Below are 12,338 nucleotides of genomic sequence, written 5' to 3' on the forward strand. Positions count from 1 at the left end.
GCTGAGATGGAGAGCACTGAGTGATACCGGGAGTTAACCCTTGCTAATGGCAGCAGAACAATGCCTTGGGGAAACTGAGGCGCAGGGTTTGTAATAGTGTGCTGAAACTCAGAGAATTGAGCATGCGGTGCTAGACATGATCTGTATTCACACTCTTCAATATAGTCATGAAGAGATACAAAGCAGAAATAGGCCTCACAGAGCTCGCACAATCAACTGCCCAGTCCCATTAATCGTTAGTTTATTAGAGTTATTGAGTCATACAGCACAGAAAGAGGACAATCTGGCCAACAATTCCACACTGACTAGTGAGTACCCATCCAAATTAAACTCCTCCTCTTGAACTTGGCCTATAGCCTTCTATGCCTGGGCTTGTCCTGTCACTTTGTCAATGTTATCAGTGATTCAGCTTCCATCCCTCTCTCAGACAGTGTCTCACTTCTCTCTGGGTGCCAAAGGTCCCTATCTGATCACCTCTAAATCTCTTACCCCTTACCTTTAATTTATATCAGAGAAGCATAGAAAACCTACAGCACAATACAGGCCCTTCAGCCCACAAAGCTGTGCCGACCATGTCCTTACCTGAGAAATTACCTAGTGCTACCCATAGCCCTCTATTTTTCTGAGCTCCATGTACCTGTCCAGGAGTCTCTTAAAAGACCCTATTGTATCCAGCTCCACCATCGCTGCTGTCAGCCCATTCCACACACTCACCACTCTCCGCATAAAAAAACTTACCCTGATATCTCTTCTGTACCTACTTCTGAGTACCTTAAAACTGTGTCCTCTTGTGTTAGCCATTTCAGCCCTGGTAGAAAGCCTCTGACCATCCATACAATTAATGCCTCTCATCATCTTATACACCTCTATCAGTCACCTCTCATCCTCCATCGCTCCAAGGAAAAAAGGCCAAGTTCACTCAACCTGTTCTCATGCTCCCCAATCCAGGCAACATCCTTGTAAATCTCCTCTGCACCCTTTCTATAGTTTCCACATCCTTCCTGTAGTGAGACGACCAGAACTGAGCACAGTACTCCAAGAGGGGTCTGACCAGGGTCCTATATAGCTGCAACATTACTTCTCTGCTTCTAAACTCAATCCCACGATTGATGACAGGCAATGTACTGTATGCTTTCTTAACCACACAGTCAACCTGCTCAGCAGCTTTGAGTGTCCTATGGACTCGGACCCCAAGATCCCTCTGATCCTCCACACTGCCAAGAGTCTTACCATTCATACTATATTCTGCCATCATATTTGACCTACCAAAATTAACCTCCTCACACTTATCTGGGTTGAACTCCATCTGCCACTTCTCAGCCTAGTTTTGCATCCTATCAATGTCCCGCTGTAACCTCTGACAGCCCTCCACACTATCCACAACAGTGGGGATGTGCAAAGTTGAGACAAAATGCCACCAAACCACCAGGATGTATTGCTATGCTGGAAAACGTTAGTCTGGATCACATGAGCCAGTAGCATCAAACGGGGTCAAGGACAAAATTGTATGGTTGATTTGACAGCATTTTATTTCATCCATGTTCTCTTTCATGGGGTTGTCATTGTACATTCAATAACAAATGGAGGCCAAGTGTTAAATTCCACAGAAATGTCAAAATTTTGAAAAACATTGTTGTATGGGAAAGATGAAAGAGATGAAAGGCATCTAAGAGCCTGATACTGGCTCCCCTCCCACTGGTACATCCCTTAAAGCATGAGACTACACAGGGAGCGACACTTGGCAGTGTGTTGAGGGCCTCAGTCATGTCCCAGACAGGTGAAAGGAGCAGCGGAAGTAAAACGGTTTCTTCTGATAGGCAGTTGTTCCTACAGCAATGGCAGCAGAGTTGGGGACACCTACAAGTGTGAAACGAGGGTATGAGGGGTAGAGAAGAGGCATTATCAACAGTTCCTCTTAGGGCATAAGCCACTGTCATCTCCTTGATGTCACAGAATGGACAGCAGGGTTAACACATCTTATGTGGCGTTTCACACAGGGGCAGATTGCACTATCTCCAAACCTGCAGGGAAGAACTTCCAGGGTGATTTGCAAACTGAGGACAAAACCTGAAGGCATACAAGTGTCATTTTATGGTTTCTGACACATAACTCTAACTGCTCCTCCAGTCCTTTCTCGTCCCCACACAATCAAATCACAATCTTTCTCACATGAGCCACGCCCCTGTGTCCCAACCAAGGAGACTCTTCTTGCCACAGGACAGTGGGTAGTGTTCCTATCTCCAATGCAGCTGGCCCGAGGGTCAAGCCTCCTTTCAAATCACTTCAGCAGAATGTTAGGTTGGGTGCTGCTGTGCAGTACTGGGGGAGCATTGATCTGTCAGTCACAGCCAAAGAGATGTTGAACTGAAGTTCTGCATGCCCGTCCAGTAACAACGGAAACGCTCCTGGTTCAAAGCTGAAGAGAAGTGAAGTTATTTACAATGTGCTGTGTGATATCTATTCACCTATCATTCACCTATCAGCACCCTCGACATAGAACTGCTGTCTGTGAGGCACAAGTTGCGTGCTGTATCTCCTGCATTTTAATAGCGACTGCACCTCTAGATGTTCCAAGTTTGCGGAAAGTGCTGTAGTAAAGTCAGTTCTTTCTCCTCCCTTTAATGCTTTCCAAACTGGCGGACTACTCTGGTGCTGTGATCCATGTTAATAGTGTTGTTGCCTGAGCTGAAAGATGCTGATTATAGTGCGATCACATGGCTCCCATAACCAGGCCGTTCAGCAGAATAGGCCGAGTGATGAAGCTGCAGTGCACCTGGGTTGGATCCGGTTGAAAGATGCGAGGATGAAACCAAAGACTGAATCCCTGTCACCAACGAAATAGGCGCATGTTGAGGGTGGGGTGACGAGTAGGTGGTTCTCAAAACTCCTGTAACTCTGAAACTTCTTTAGGCTGCCTGGGCATCCTCACTTCCAGTTCCTTGGCATCAGTACTGAATTAATTCAATCACCCCTCTCTCTCTCTCTCTCTCTCTCTCTCTCTCTCTCTCTCTCTCGTACTTAGCTTTTTGAAAGAATTCTGCCAACCAAAGGACCACAGCTTACATCTGTCAAGGGGTCAAGGGAGTAAAAGCAAAGAGGAAAAAAGGAAATGCTTTACTTTCATAAAGTTCCTGACAAGGATCACAGGTGTGGTCTTGATCACTGCAAAGAGAGATTTGTGAGCAGGTTTGCAATCCAGGCCAATATTATTGAAGACCCTTCATCAGAACAGGGAAACAAAGAACTTGCTTCATTTCTCTCTTTCTCAGTTCAATTAGAAGAGACTTCAGCTGAAAAAGCTGTTTCTCATCTTGCAGATGACTTGCTGAGTCTTTCCAGCATTTTCTAGTTTTATTTCACAAGTCCACCAACAGGCAGACTTTTGATTTTCATTAACAATTAGTTGTGATGATTACATTACTGTTGGTCATCCTCCCCCTCTCAGCAGCTCTCCAACCTCTAGCTCCCAAAATTCCCCTTATATCAAAACTATTTTAAACTTGGCACAGTGCTTAGACACATGAATTCCACACAAGGATGACGTCTTTGTTAAAAACATTGACTGCTTCGGAACATGTTGGGCATTTAATGGTCGTTCTTGGTTTTTGACCACTGTCTGACTTGCGACCACCGAACACCATACAGACTAGTGCAATACCCCCAGACGCAACTTGCCTATGGAAGCCAACCACCCGTTTCCCCCACCACCTCCCAATCCGACCCAAAGACAAAATAAGCTTTGACAGCTGACTTAGCCGTTCCTCAGGAAAGTTGGCAGGTACAGGCAGATTGGTGTTGGGATAAGAAAATAGTTATCAGGTGACCGGGGGTGTGGTTGTGCCTGGGCAGGAGACTTGTAGGGATGATGGTCAGTTGTTGTGAGGGGAAGGGCAGTTACTTCAGTTGGTGGGGGGGGGGAGGACTCTGCTTAATGGAAACTTACCCGAAGCAGCTGAACAGATCTCCTTTCGGTCACCCAGCTAAGGCTGCACAAGTGAGTCATGCGCCAAGCGGGACTAGGTGCGCACACTCCGAAAGAGGCTCTCACACTGCACAAATGCCACTTATCCCAGCTCGGGAGACCGTCTCCTACCCTGTGCCCCTCCTAATCTAGTTCCTGATTAAAATTAATGCATCTTTCGAATTCCATATGAAGGTTGTCTGCAAGTGCCTATATTTATAGCAAACATATCTTACTCACCGAGACACTGGCCTGTTGTCCTACACCTTGGCTGCCGCGTTGCTTGGCTTGACCCATGATCTCTGTGCTATCCCTGTAGTCTTTCAGTGTGTGCTGTTGCTCCAGCACCTTCTGACGCTTGACTGGCAGTGGGGGTCTGTTGGGCAAGGGGGCCCACGTGCTTGGCAGGTGGGCACCTGGCTTGGAAAAGTTAGCTGGGGCAGGAGCTTGTTTGGTCTGCGGCTTCTCCAGGGCCGAGCTCTTCACCTCTGAAACAGTATAGGAGCGATTCCGCACCACTGGATTCCGCACTATAAGGAGAAGCACTGTCCTCAGGTTGGACATCTATAATGTTGATGGCCCGAAACGTTAACAGTGCTTCTCCTTATAGATGCTGCCTGGCCTGCTGTGTTCCACCAGCATTTTGTGTGTGTTGTTTGAATTTCCAGCATCTGTAGATTTCCTTGTGTTTGCTCATATTATTATCAATTACTGTATAAAAATAATAAACAAGCACAAAATAACACACACAGGAGAGCGTTGCAAGGTACACAGAGGTTTGGAATAATACAGAGCTATATAGCACATTGTGCGCAGACATTATCTAAACATTTGCACAGTTATTTATTGAGAGAAAGCATGGAGTAGGTTTTCCCAGCCCTTCAAGCCACACTGCCCCACAATTGTACGATATGATCCCACTGTGGGAGGTCCAAGCACATCTTTCCCTTCCTCCCGCTTTTCGCTTTCCACCGGGATCACTCCCTATGCGACTCCCTTCTCCATTCGTCCCTCTTCAATGATCTCCCTCCTTGCACTTATCCTTGCAAGCAGAACAAGTGCTACAGCTGCCCCTACACCACCCCCCTCACTACCATTTGGGGCCCCAAACAGTCCTTCTAGGTGAGGCTGTGAGTCTGTTGGGATCATCTACTGTATCCAGTGTTCCTAGTGTGACCTGTCTATCAGTGAGACCCGATGTAGATTGGGAGACCGCTTCGCCAAGCACCTATGCCCCATCCGCCAGAAAGAAAAGGGATCTCCAGGTGGCCACCCATTTCAATTCTACTTCCCATTACCACTCTGGTATAAGCCAACACTCCAATCGGCCAGAGGCACACCTTGCGTCAATGAAGTTCGGAACCTTCATCCCCCTGGACATACGGTATCCTGACTAACCCTGAAACTACAGTCTCTCGAAACCTCATCATGTTCTGCACACCACCTTTAACAAAGGAAAACATCCAACGAGTTTTCACAGAAATGTGAACAGATAAAAGAAGTGACTTTGTTAGGATTTAACATTTCCATTCAGAGAATGTGAGCACCACTCAGACATGCTGGAGGAAGTCAGTGGGCCTGTGGAGAACTACATATACCTGTCTGGACATGCCCCTCTGCTGTCTGCTCCTGTGGCTCCTCCCGCAGACCCCTGTATAAAGGCGGTTGGAGGCACTGCTCCTACCTCAGTCTCCAGGATGGTGTGTGGTGGTCTCTTGCTGCTAATCGTGGTCTCTTGCAGCTAATAAAAGCCTAACATTTGCCTCCTGTCTCCGAGAGATATTGATGGTGCATCAGGGCCAATCTACATTTCGGGTGAACAATCTACGTTTTGGCCGAGATCCTTCATCAGGACTGGAAAGAGAGAGGAAGAGAGTCGATATAAAAAGATGAGGAGGGGGTGGGTGGATCCAGGTGAGGGAGGGTGGTGAGAGGGAATGATGCAAGAAGCTGGGAAATGACCAAGGGCTGGAATTTGCTAGGACAGGGAACCATGAAATAAAGGGAAGAAGATAAGAGAAGGAACTAGTAGTAGGGGTGTCTTTATGATGGGCAGGTGGGGGTGAAGGGAGGAGAAACAGATAGGGTGATGAGGGCCATGATCATTGTTTCCCTTATTTCTAATAACCATTCTTCTTGTCCCTTCTATTTTTCCATTATCCCACTAGTTCCTATTACCCTTTCTATTTCTTCTCCCCGACTCACACCATCTGTCCATTACCCAGAGGCTCCTCCCACCAGTTCCCCTCCTTGCCCCCCTTCTATGCTCCACTTCTCTGGCCCTTCGTTACTTATACCCATCTTCTACACCCTTAAGAGTCTCCCTCACCTTCATATCATCCTCCTCTCACCCAGCCCCTTCATCCAGATTTTAACACTGGCTATCTGTCTTTCCAGTCCCAATGAAAGGCCTTGACCTGAAAAGCCAGCAGTCCATTTCCCTCCATGGATGCTGCCTGACCCACTCAGTTCCTCCAGCATTTTGTGTGTTGCTCCCGATTGCCAACATCGGATATTTCTTGTGTCTCTTGCAGAGTACTTGTTCTTTTACAGGACTAGCGTGAGCCTGTTTGCTAGATTTATGTGGTTAAAACTGCACAAGGTTAACATAGAAAGTCACACAAAAACAACCAGGAACTTGAAGTTTAGAATTTACAGTCTGAATAAATGATTATGATGGAATTTTGGATTCTGGGCTTAGCAATTCCACTGCTTTGTGATGGTCTTTTATACAGATATTGCTTTTGGCTCTCTTGTCTGTCTTTATTTTTCCTTCTAATCCTCTCAATGAATACAATCAAGTGTAAGAAGAGATGTGAGATGAGCACGGCTAGGCAATTCAAGATGTACAACTGCACAAGTATACTAATGTGGAATAGAATCTGTACAATGCTGTGTTCACAAGTACACTAATGTGGGATAGAATCCACACAACGCTGTGTTCACAAGTACACTAATGTGGAATAGAATCCACACAATGCTGTGTTCACAAGTACACTAATGTGGGATAGAATCCACACAACGCTGTGTTCACAAGTACACTAATGTGGAATAGAATCCACACAATGCTGTGTTCACAAGTACACTAATTTGGGACAGAATCTGCACAACGCTGTGTTCACAAGTACACTAATTTGGGACAGAATCTGTACAATGCTGTGTTCACAAGTACACTAATTTGGGACAGAATCCACACAACACTGTGTTCACAAGTACACTAATGTGGAATAGAATCCACACAATGCTGTGTTCACAAGTACACTAATTTGGGACAGAATCTGCACAACGCTGTGTTCACAAGTACACTAATTTGGGACAGAATCTGCACAATGCTGTGTTCACAAGTACACTAATGTGGGATAGAATCCACACAACGCTGTGTTCACAAGTACACTAATGTGGAATAGAATCCACACAATGCTGTGTTCACAAGTACACTAATTTGGGACAGAATCTGCACAATGCTGTGTTCACAAGTACACTAATTTGGGACAGAATCCACACAACACTGTGTTCACAAGTACACTAATGTCGGATAGAATCTGCACCAATGCTTATTTGAATATATACAGGGTTTCAGTCCAGCTGTGGACCCTAATAATACTTAGTAGGGATATAGGGATAGGTATTATAGCCTGAAAGGAGAGTTATTAGTGAAATACAGGCTATGGATTATGTTATTAATGGACCAATGGTTGGGGGAGTATTAATTTATAATTGGGAGATTATTAATGGGGTATCTATAAAGTTACTACTTATCTATGGGGAGTTATTGATGGATTGCATGGGTAGTTATTAATGGTATATTTGGGGAGTCGCTAATTGGCTATAAATGGAATGTAAGAAGAATTATTAAGATGCTATATTTGAAGTTATTAATAGAATAGATGGACAGTTCTTAATCATCAATAAGGAAAATTATTCATGATCAAAAGGAGGGTTGATTTATAAATTACATTTTGGGTTATTAAGAGACTGGAGCAATCAATATAGTACAGGTACACTTATATATGAACAACATGGGAAGTTAGTAATTAGTTATGCAAAGATTATTATTGTCTTATTGAGGGATTAATTGACAGGAGGAGTGGAATGTATATTAAGTTATTATTGGGCTACTGGGAAACACTAGTGGGCAGCAGAGAGTCTGAGAATGTTAACCGAGTATACAGGGAGTTATGTTTAGGTTGCAGCAAGATTTATTAATGGAAGACCCATATAAATAGATAGAATGCAGGGAGGGAATGTAATAGATCACTTAGAGTGTTATTAATGGATTACATGGGTGTTATGTAATGAACCAGAGTTGATTAGGGAGCTTAAGGTAAATGAGTCCTTACGAGCCAGTGATCACAATGTGATTGGGTTCAACGTGAAATTTGATGGGGAGAAAGTAAAGTCTGACATGGCAGTATTTCAGTGGAGTAAAGGAAATTACAGTGATATGAGAGAGGAGTTGGTCAGAGTAAATTAAAGGGAGCTGCTGGCCGGGATGACAGTAGAGCAGCAATGGAATGAGTTTCTGGGAAAAATGAGGAAGGTGCATGGCAGATGTATTCCAAAAACAAAGAAATGCTCAAAACAGACAAGTTGGGGAAACACTTAATTGCAATGAGGGGAAATATGAGGCTATCAGGCAGGAACTTGGAAGCATAAATTGGAAACAGATGTTCTCAGGGAAACGTTCAGAAGAAATGTGGCAAATGTTCAGGGGATATTTGCAAGGGGTTCTGCGTAGGTACATTTCAATGAGACAGGGAAAGGCTGGTGGGGTACAGGAACCGTGGTGTTAAAAGGCTGTTGTAAATCTATTCAAGAAGAAAAGAAGAGCTTACAAAAGGTTCAAAAAACTAGGTAATGATAGAGATCTAGAAGATTATAAGGCTAGCAGGAAGGAGTTTAAGAATGAAATTAGGAAAGCCAGAAGGGGCCACGAGAAGGCCTTGGCAGACAGGATTAAGGAAAACCCCAAGGCATTCTACAAGTATGTGAAGAACAAGAGGATAAGATGTGAGAGAATAGGACAAATCAAGTGTGACAGTGGAAAAGTATGTATGGAACCAGAAGAGATAGCAGAGGTACTTAATGAATACTTAGCTTCAGTATTCACTTTGGCTGAAATGGCTAGCACGAGAGGAAATAGTTTTAAGGTACTTGGATATAGGTATAGAGGAGATGTCAGGGGTAAGTTTTTTACGCAGAGAGTGGTGTGTGCATGGAATGGGCTGCCAGTGGCAGTGGTGGAGGTGGAAATGATAGGGTCTTTTAAGAGACTGCTGGATAGGTACATGGAGCTCAGAAAAATAGAGGTCTCCGGGTAAGCCTAAGTATTTCTAAGGTAGAGACATGTTCCGCACAGCTTTGTGCTGTAGGTTTTCTATGTTTCTAATGTTTGATGGCTCTGGGTCTGTACTCGCTGGAATTCAAAAGGATGAGGGGGAATCTCATTGAAACCTTTCTAGTGTTGAAAGGTCTAGACAGAGTAGATGTGGAAAGGATGTTTCCATGGTGGGAGAGTCTAGGACAAAAGGACACAGCCTCAGAACAGAGGGGAGCGTCTTTCAAAACTGAGATGCAGAGAAATTTCTTTAGCCCTATGGTGATGAATTTGTGGAATTTGTTATCATAGATAGCTGTGGAGGCCAAGTTGGTGGATACATTTAAGGCAGAGATTGATAGGTTCTTGATTGGACATGGCATCAAAGGTTACAGGGGGAAGGCCGGGAACTGGGGTTGAGGAGGGGAAGAAAGGATCAGCCATAACTGAACGGAAGAGCAGACTCGATCGGCCCAATGACCTAATTCTGCTCCCATGTCTTACAGTCTTATGATTAGATATTATTCACCTACGGAGAAGACTATAAATGTCAGAACAGACTACATGGGCAGTTAGAAATGGAAATACAGAGATTTGTTGATGGGTTGCAGGAAATGTTCTTAACAATTTACATTTGGAGTTATTAATGCTTCTTCAGAAGTACCATTTATGACTGCATGGAGAGCTTATAATTGACGGCTGAAAGGGTTACTAACAGATTACACAAAGAGTTATTAACGGGTGAATTACATGATGGATTATTAATGGAGAATGGAGTGTTATTACTTTAACACATGAAGTACTGTATTATTAGCGGACTGTAGAGACAATTAATAGACCACATAGAATGTTAGTAATGGTCTATAGAGAGGGTTATCTGTGAATCACATGGAGAGCTCTTAATAGATTCTGTGGAGTGTTATCAATGAGCTACAGTGAGTTATTTATTGGGTACATTGGGAGTTATTAATTGGCAGAAGAGTTAGTTATGAACTATGTGGAGAGTTATTAGTGAATTACAGTTGTACAGAGTCATTAATAAATTGTAAGGAAATTTAAAAAGGGAATGCAGTTATTGAAGGATTTGGAAAGCATTTAGTGGACTATTTGGAGAATACTTGAAGTACACAGAATGTTATGAATAAATAGTTATTAATGACCTTCCAGTAGAGTTACTGATGGATTATAAGGAGTGATATAAACAGGATATGGAGGAGCTGTTGATGGACAATGAGAGCTAATAGAGAGATTTATTGATGCATTATTAGTAAAGCTATTAACAAAAATTATTAACAGATTATGACAGAGTTGTTAAAAAAGTGCAGTACAACATATAAATAGATTACAATGGAATTATTAAAGGACAGCACAACCATTTCTGGGTGTATTGAGCACCATGAAGAATTATACAGACAGATGTTAATGTGTTTCATGAAGAGTTAATAATGGGCATGAAGGAAGGGTAATGGGTGTAACAACAGGTGGCACCAAACAACATTTTAGTGAGTCATTAGTGGGTTTGGGGTGAGGGTTTCTAAAGGACCAAGGAAGTTTTAACAGTTTATTATTGTTATTAATTGCTTAAGATGGCTTTAATAAGGCTACTGAGAAAGTTATTATTAGGCCGCCAGGAACAATATTAATTGTCAAGTTTGTTTTATTGAAGGATTATAAGAGAGGTTACTAACTGGAAACAGGAGGATTATCAAGAGATACACTGGCAGGCTATTAATGGACAAGTAAATCGGATTATTTGCACTGATGTCTTTAAGTTATAAATTCATTAAGTCAACACTTGCCACATATCAATGTGCTCTTAATTTGTAGCCCTTAATTGTGTGTAAATTTGGCTGAAGCATTACATCAATAATTTGATCCATTGCTGCTAATTGATGGTAAAGATCTTTGACAGATACAGAAGACTCTACCTATGTGTACGTTCTTTCTTCTTTTAGGGCCAAAATCCACACAGCTGGGGCTTGGAGCAGAAATCCTGGTTTTCAGAGGATGATCTCTGAACAATTTCAGTATTCTCTTGGTATTCCTAGAATAACTAAAACTCCTTCCATGACACGTTTGAATGGACTCTTAACTCATTTGTTGGTACCTCAGCCATTTTTCACAGCAGCTTTTGTCATTGGAATTCATTCCCACTCATTTGTCTAATATTCATCATGAGTCCCACCATTACAACAAGACCAGGATCTGCCCTCCAGGTTTTACATTTTCACCATTTAATGAGATTATAGTTGATCTAAAATCCAAACTTCCCTCAGATACCTTGATTACTTGCTATCAAGGTTATATTGATTTGTGATGTGAATGTGTGCCATGTATGAACATTTATAACTTTCCATGGTAGATGATCCCAAACATTCACAACCTTTAGAACTTTTCTTTATTTTGGCCCTAGTGAGTGATCCATTATTCTAATGTTCTGACCAATAGATTCAGGATCTCCTCACTGGTAAAGCATTATCTCAAGTGGCTTGGTCAAACGATATACCAGAAATACAGTATACATTTCAATGGGGTCACCTCACTAGGGAAAGAAGCTGCATGCATCTTGTCTCTCTTCAAAAGACAAAGCCCTCATCCTAATCAACACAGTTTCACTAACTTTGGGGTCAAGTAATATCCACGCTTAGGTATAAGATCAGTAACATATTCCAAGTATGGTCTCATCAATAGTCAATTAGTCTTCTACTTCGTTGAGCACTTAGAAGTGGAACTTGCTGGTGGCCAACCATTTCTATTTCCCATTTCTATGGCCTCCTCTTGTGCCAAGATGAGGCCACCACAGGGTGGAAGGGCAACACCTTATATTCCATCTGAGCAGCCTCCAATCCATTAACATGAGTATCGATTTCTCCTTCCAGTAAAAATATTTTCCCACCTCCTTCACTTCTCTTCTTTTCCCCACACTGACCTCTTACTTCTTCTCACCTGCCTGTCACCTCCCCTCCTCCTTCACCCCTCTTATCAGGTTCCTTCCTCTCCAGCCCTTTATCATTCCTACCCACCTAGCTTCACCTAGCACCTTTAGCTGTCCTCCTTCAC

Source organism: Hypanus sabinus, chromosome 2 (assembly GCF_030144855.1).
Source record: "Hypanus sabinus isolate sHypSab1 chromosome 2, sHypSab1.hap1, whole genome shotgun sequence".
NCBI lineage: Eukaryota > Metazoa > Chordata > Chondrichthyes > Myliobatiformes > Dasyatidae > Hypanus > Hypanus sabinus.